We start from the raw sequence: 7483 nt of genomic DNA, 5'->3' as shown, positions 1-7483 counted from the left end.
CAGAAAAGTTGGTGTTGGTGGGAAGAATCCAGAAGGCACAGGCTGTGGAGCAGTCACTGAAATGACAAATGTCATGCTGCGCAGCATGCTCAGCAATTGATTGGCCCAACTGTTTCTTCATCACAGGATTTTGGTTGTCATTCATGTGAACATACATTTTGTCAGTTGCCGTGTCAACATAAAATACAGCTCAGTGGTTGCAGCTTAGCTCTTGGATCACATGACTGGTTTCACAGGTAGCATTGTCTTTGATTGGGCAAGCGATAATTGTGAGTGGACTGGAGTAGGTGGTGGAGGGAGGATGTATGGGACAAGTCTTGCATCTATGTCTATTACAGGGGCATGAGCCATGAGGTAAAGGGCAGCAAGCAGGGGTTGTGTAGTAGTGATATTCTCTAGGTTCAGTGGTCAGTGGAATACTACTGTGGAAGGGATGTAAAAGATAGTGCTTAATACATTCCCCACTCCAGGGTACTATGATATATATTTTTGGTTTGTAAATAAATCTTCCTTTTCCTTCTGCTAGTTACTTTATTTATCCTATATATGTTTCGCCTTCTGTTCTAAGGCATCATCAGTGGGATATATAATGATACAATTTTGTTAGTTTTAGATTATTAAACAGTTCACTTTGTAAAAAAAAGTAATTACTTATGATTTGCTAATTTGCTTATCCTCACATCTGGTCTGGAGGTCACACTACCACTTTTATCACTGCCATATAATCACATTTTTGTGTTCTCACCTTCCATACACCATTCAACATATTTCTTCCCTTTCTTTGGTCGACTATTGTTCCTTTGTCACTCAATACATTTATTTCGTCGTACACTGTTTTTCTCAACGTAAATATCGCAACTCTATTATTTGTTTCATCTTCTTTGAGAAATTTACCTATTTGTTGCAAATGTAACGAAGTATATGTTCGAGACTAACTTCTATTTCTGATGTTTCTACTGCGTGTGCGTATGATTGAGAGAAAGGGAGGGAGGGGGATAGAGCTGACGAGTTTTAATTTGGGTGGGGTGGGGCAGTGGAGGGGGGAATACAAGCTGTCAGTGAGTGGTTGAAAACTTTGGTGACAGCAACAGCTGATTTGACTTTTCCTTTCAATATTCTGTGGAGGGGCTCATGGATTTTTTGGATTCTATTATTATTATATTGGACTGTATTATTTTATTAATCCTTTTTGCAGATGGTATTCTATTATTTTAAATAATGAATGGCTTGGCATGTGTACTTGGTCATTCAACAGGATTTTCCCTTCTGCTTTGGTTTTCTGTATGTGGTAATTTTCTTGCATTATTAGGAGGTGTTGTTTTACTGTCAATTATAATTATTTTATGTCATTGTCTCTAGTGGTTGGTTTGTGGTCATTTTCTCTTAGGCATTCTGCAAATGTGATGTGGTTTGTCCCATATTTCCAAACTCTCATGTGTTTTTTTATCTGACATCAGATGTTCCCCTGTTTGCTCTATGTAACTGCCTTCACAAGTGTTACACTGTAGCTGATATATACCTGCTTTCTGGTATATGTCTCTGTTATTTGTCAGTTTTGGGGTGTATTTTTGAACAGAACTGTCTATTGTGTCTGCTATGTTTATTCCTTATCTCTTGAAATTGTTGGTGATTTGATAGGTGAGTTTGCGTTTGTATGTCATTGTGTATCATCTACTGTTTTCTTTCAACTTTTTCTGATTATCCTGTGCAGTTGTTATGGGACTACATGTTTGTGTTTGGTTCTGTTGTGTTGTTGTCTGTGGTTTGGAGCTTTCTGCTTTTATTTTACTTTTAATTTTGTTGTTAAGCTTTGTTACTGTGTTACTGTTGTAACCATTATTTTGTGCCTCCTGCATCATTATGTCCCATTCTTTTTGGTTGCCTTCTTTGGCAAGTGGTACTGTGTTGAGTCTATGGAGCATGTGTTGAAGTGCTGTTTGCTTTTGTGTGTGCGGGTGGTTAGAGGACTGAGGAATCATATTGTCTGTTGCTGTGGGTTTACGGTAAATTTCAAACATATGCTTATGGTTCTGTTTTCTTATTGTTATATCCAGGAAGTTAATTTGGTTGTTCTGTTCTCTTTCAATTGTGAATTTTATATTTTTATGGATCTTGCTGATGTCAGTATGTAGTTTTTCAATTTATCTTTGTGGTACATCTGTTAAGCAAAGGATGTCATCCATGTATCTGAACCACTATAATATGTTGTATTCTTTTGCTAATATTTTTGTGAAAATGATCTGTTAAATGTGGTTTACCAAAATATCTGCTAAGGCTTCTGAAACTGGGGACCCAATTGGTAATCCATCTTCTTCTAAATAAAATTCATTACTGAATTTGAAGTAATTTTGTTGTGTTATGAGCTTTATTAGTGTGTATATTTCCTTAATCTGTTCATCAGGAAGGTGACTATAAGTTTTCAGGTACTTATCTATAATTTCTATTACTTCTGGTACTCCTGGCTGGTGTGACCAAGCCATTCTAGGCGCATCAGTCAGGAACTGCGCAGCCACTAAGGTTGCAATTTCGAATCCTGCCTTGGGCATGACTGTGTGTGTGTTGTCCTTAGGTTAGTTAAGTTTAAGTAGTTCTAAGATCTAAGGGACTGATGACTTCAGATGTTGAGTCCCATAGTGCTCAGAGCCATTTGAACCATTTCTGGTACTGGTATGTTGCAATACATGATTTCTATAACAAATGAAAGGAGGGTTATATCTTTTGTTCGTTGTATTTGCTGTGTAGTGTTTTTAATGGTTCTGTCTTCTTGTACTTTGAAATTTTCAGACAGAAATTTTAACATGTATCCTGCAAGCTCTGAAGTGGGGGGAGTTTCTGAAATCCAGTATTGGCCTCACAGAAGATTTGGTTTGTGGATTTTTGGTTGGCTTTGGAGAACCAGCGCAGTGGGACTGATCTATGACAACTTTCTTTTCTCTATGTTATCCAATATGATGTCAATATTTTTCAGAGTGTGTTTTCTTTTCTTTTTTTACTTTTGTCTTTAATCTGAATGTCATGTCTGATTTTAAATTTGTAATGCTATTTTGTAAAATGAATTCTTGTGTTTTTTCAATGTATTGTTCTTTGTGTATCAGTAATATTGTGGTCTCCTTGTCTCCTTTTAAAATGTTGTTGTTGTTGTTGTTGTTGTTGTTGTTGTGGTCTTCAGTCCTGAGACTGGTTTGATGCAGCTCTCCATGCTACTCTATCCTGTGAAAGCTTCTTCATCTCCCAGTACCTACTGCAACCTACATCCTTCTGAATCTGCTGAGTGTATTCTTCTCTTGGTCTCCCTCTATGATTTTTACCCTCCATGCTGCCCTCCAATACTACATTGGTGATTCCTTGATGCCTCAGAACATGTCCTACCAACTGATCCCTTCTTCTAGTCAAGTTGTGCCACAAACTTCTCTTCTCCCCAATCCTATTCAATACCTCCTCATTAGTTACGTGATCTACCCATCTAACCTTCAGCATTCTTCTCTAGCACCACATTTCGAAAGCTTCTATTCTCTTCTTGTCCAAACCAGTTATCATCCATGTTTCACTTCCATACATGGCTACACTTCATACAAATACTTTCAGGAAAGAGTTCCTGACACTTAAATCTATACTCGATGTTAACAAATTTCTCTTCTTTATAAACGCTTTCCTTGCCATTGCTAGTCTACATTTTATATCCTCTCTACTTCAACCATCAGCAGTTATTTTGCTCCCCAAATAGCAAAACTCATTTACTACTTTAAGTGTCTCATTTCCTAATCTAATTCCTTCAGCATCACCCGACTTTATTCGACTACATTCCTTTATCCTCATTTTGCTTTTGTTGATGTTCATCTTATACCCTCGTTTCAAGCCACTATCCATTCCATTCAACTTCTCTTCCAAGTCCTTTGCTGACTCTGACAGAATTACAATGTCATAGGCGTACCTCAAAGTTTTTATTTCTTCCCCATGGATTTTAATACCTACTCTGAATTTTTCTTTTGTTTCCTTTACTTCTTGCTCAATATACAGATTGAATAACATCAGTGAGAGGCTACAACCCTGTCTCACTCCCTTCCCAACCACTGCTTCCCTTTTATGCCCCTCGACTCTTATGACTGCCATCTGGTTTCTGTACAAATTGCAAATAGCCTTTCGCTCCCTGTATTTTACCCCTGCCACCTTTAGAATTTGAAAGAGAGTATTCCAATCAACATAGTCAAAAGCTTTCTCTAAGTCTACAAATGCTAGAAACATAGGTTTGCCTTTCCTTAATCTTTCTTCTAAGATAAGTCGTAAGGTCAGTATTGCCTCATGTGTTCCAGTATTTCTATGGAATTCAAACTGATCTCCCAGAGGTCAGCTTCTACTAGTTTTTCCATTCGTCTGTAAAACATTCATGTTAGTATTTTGCAGCAGTCACTTATTAAACTGATTGTTTGGTAATTTTCTCATCTGTCAACACCTGCTTACTTTGGGATTGGAATTATTATTTTAAAATGATAACATTTTGTTTTTGTAGTTTTCTCCTAATTTTTCCTAGTGTTGCAGATCTGAGTTTTTGTTGTTTTGTGTTGTTGCATTTTTATGCTGGTTATTATATTCAGGATTTCTTTTTTTACTAGTTCTCTAGTTAATCCAATGCTGACACTGCTATTTTCATTCCTATCATCCCTTGTCAAAACACTTTATGCTTCTATAATTAGATTTCATAAGTAACCTTCATCTATTTCTGAATTTATATTGTATTTTCATCCTTTCTCCAACAGCTGTCTTTCTTTACTGTTTAACTGTGTGTCTGTAAGGTTCACTAATCTTGGGTAGAATTTGTGTGTGTGAGTAAAGGTAATATGTTGTAACTGGAGTTTTTTGAGTTGGTTGATCTTTCTTCTATGAACTGTTTCTATTCTTTGTGCAGCAGTTTTTGTAAGCTTTTCGACCCTGTTGACCAGATGGGAGAAAACTTTCATATTATTTATGGTGTCTGCGAGTTGTAAATATGTCTTATACAACTCGTAATTTAACTCTTGTTTTTTAGGGTCTAGGGATTTTATCTCGTATTTTAACCATATTTTCTGAGCAGAATGCATTGCTTTTTGGGTGGTGGTTGAACTGTTTTTAATTTTTACATTGAATATTTAGGTACCAGATTGTTACATTTGCATATGTTGAATTTTGTGTGTTGTATGGTTTTATGGATGTTCAGATGATTCTTCTGAATTTCTGGTATGGGCCATGTGGAAATGCCTGGCATGGCATGAATAACAAGTCTGTTTGTGTGGCCATCCTCTGCAGCAAGCATATAAAAATTTGTTTTGTAAATAAAGCTGCCTTATCCTGCTGCTAGTTACTTTATTTATCCCATACACTTTTCACCTTCTCCTGTTCTAAGGTATCATCAGTGGGATTTATAACGATACAGTTGTGTTAGTTTCATATTATTAAACAGTTAAATTCACAATTTTTTTTAAAAAGAGTAACTACTTACATTTTGGTGATTTGCATTTTCTCACAACTGCCTATCATACAAGTTCATGGCCAGGGATAATGACGTGTCCTGGGGTCCACTGATAAACCACGGAATGGCTCCCAAGCAGGCGACGTGGAAACTGCTTCTGGAGATAGGCATTCTCTGAAGCTGACCTACATTCTGTCTACACCATGGGGTTTTCTGGCTTTGGGAGATGGAATGGCATAACAGCACACATAACAAACTGCATGTCGTTAAGGAGGCTATGAATGTGTGGAAGTCTTCCAGGCAGGCCTCTCCCAGGGAATCAGTCATCCTCTGCCGGCTCTGCATTGACTATATGAGGCTAATGCATGGTTAACTACTCTGTTGCGAGAAGCCACCTAAGTGTCGCTGTGGCTTCCAAATGACAGTTGTTCACCTCTTGCTGGACTACTCACATTTAACCCCTCTGTGACAGACTTTCAACTTTCCCACCAACCTGCCTTCGGTGTTGGACACAATGACTCCACAGCAGCTTTAGTTTTACATTTTATCCGTGAGAGTGGGTTTTATACTTCTATATAGGGTTTAGTGTATCCTTTGACCCTCTGTGTCCTCCAGCCTAGTGCTTTACGGTTGAGTTTTTAATGTGTTGCAGAGTCACTGGCTTTCCCTTTCTATTCTCGTGCTTGCCAGCCACTGTAATCTGCTTTCATGTTTTACTCTCTTCTGTTGTTTCCTTGTCCTCTTTTGTTCCTTTTAGTGTTCATAGTGTGCCCTTCATTCTTATGGCTTTTCCTTTCTTTCTGTTTTGTGTTACACATTTAATCCGTTTTATTCTCACTCTTGTGGCATTGCTTTTTAGGAACATTGGTGAGGCAGATGGTGTGATAGCTGTCCACATCAAGTGCGTTTTTACACAATCTCACCATAGCCGGTTGAAGATGATGATTATATGTCACTTGTAGTCAGATGAGATATGTTTAATCACCTGGCTCTGGATGTGGTCAGGCTCAGGAACTGTGTCGGTGCAATGTGCAAGAGCACTGAAAAGCTTCCACTTTGTAAATGGGGCGTTATAGGATTCACCACAGCATGTAGTGCATTAGAGTACATTACCTTTCAGCCACCGTTCCAGTGTGCGAAACCTTGGGGGATGATTATCCAATGCAGTGCCCGGCAAAGTGCCTGGAAATCGCATTTGTGTTGGTACATAACTCGCCATTTAAGGTAACACCAGGGACAGCCATTGAGGCTTGGTACCCAAAGAGACATTTGATCTTTTTCCAGACTTGGGAAGACATGTCGCCTCCAATGGTGGAGACTTATCTCTCCCAACACCACTCCTTCTGTTGCTCGATAAGGTAGCGAACACTGGCACAGAGCCATTTAAAGACTATGATGTGCTCCAGGGAAGGGTGCCACTTACGGGCTGTAAAGCTTGCAGACACTCTTCAATTGCCTGAACGATTTGCGGCGACCACCAAGTGACTGCCTTACTCCTTGGGCAACATAAAGAGCGAGGGATTCCGTTTTCTGTGACATAAACAATTGTGCTAGTCATCTGCTCAACCATCACATCGATATTACAATGTAGGGGAGATTCAGCGGTGACAGCTAAGGTGAAAGTTACCCAGTTAGCCTTGTTCAAAGCCCATCTGGGCAGGCATCTGTGTGCCTGATGCTGGGGCACTGCCAAGAAGGTGGGGAAGTGCTCACAACCTCACAGGTAGTCATGTCTTCTTCAGTGGATGGATGGGAGATGTTCTGGGCTGCAGATTGATACGTCAATGGCTGAGTAACTCCCATGAGCCACACTGAAACATGTGGCTGCCCCAGTATTTAAGAGTCAGAGGTCAAATTGCAACAGTAAATTTCGACAACTCTGCCTCGCCCAGTAACTATGGTACCACCCCACAAGGGGTTAGGGGCATTAAAATCTTCCCGAAGAAGGAAAGGTTTAGGCAGTTTATCAATTAGTGCAGCTAATACATTCAGGGGTACTGCACCATCTAGATGAAGATATACATTTCAGACAGTTATTTC

Source organism: Schistocerca gregaria, unplaced genomic scaffold (assembly GCF_023897955.1).
Source record: "Schistocerca gregaria isolate iqSchGreg1 unplaced genomic scaffold, iqSchGreg1.2 ptg000178l, whole genome shotgun sequence".
NCBI lineage: Eukaryota > Metazoa > Arthropoda > Insecta > Orthoptera > Acrididae > Schistocerca > Schistocerca gregaria.
This window is presented reverse-complemented; position numbering follows the sequence as displayed.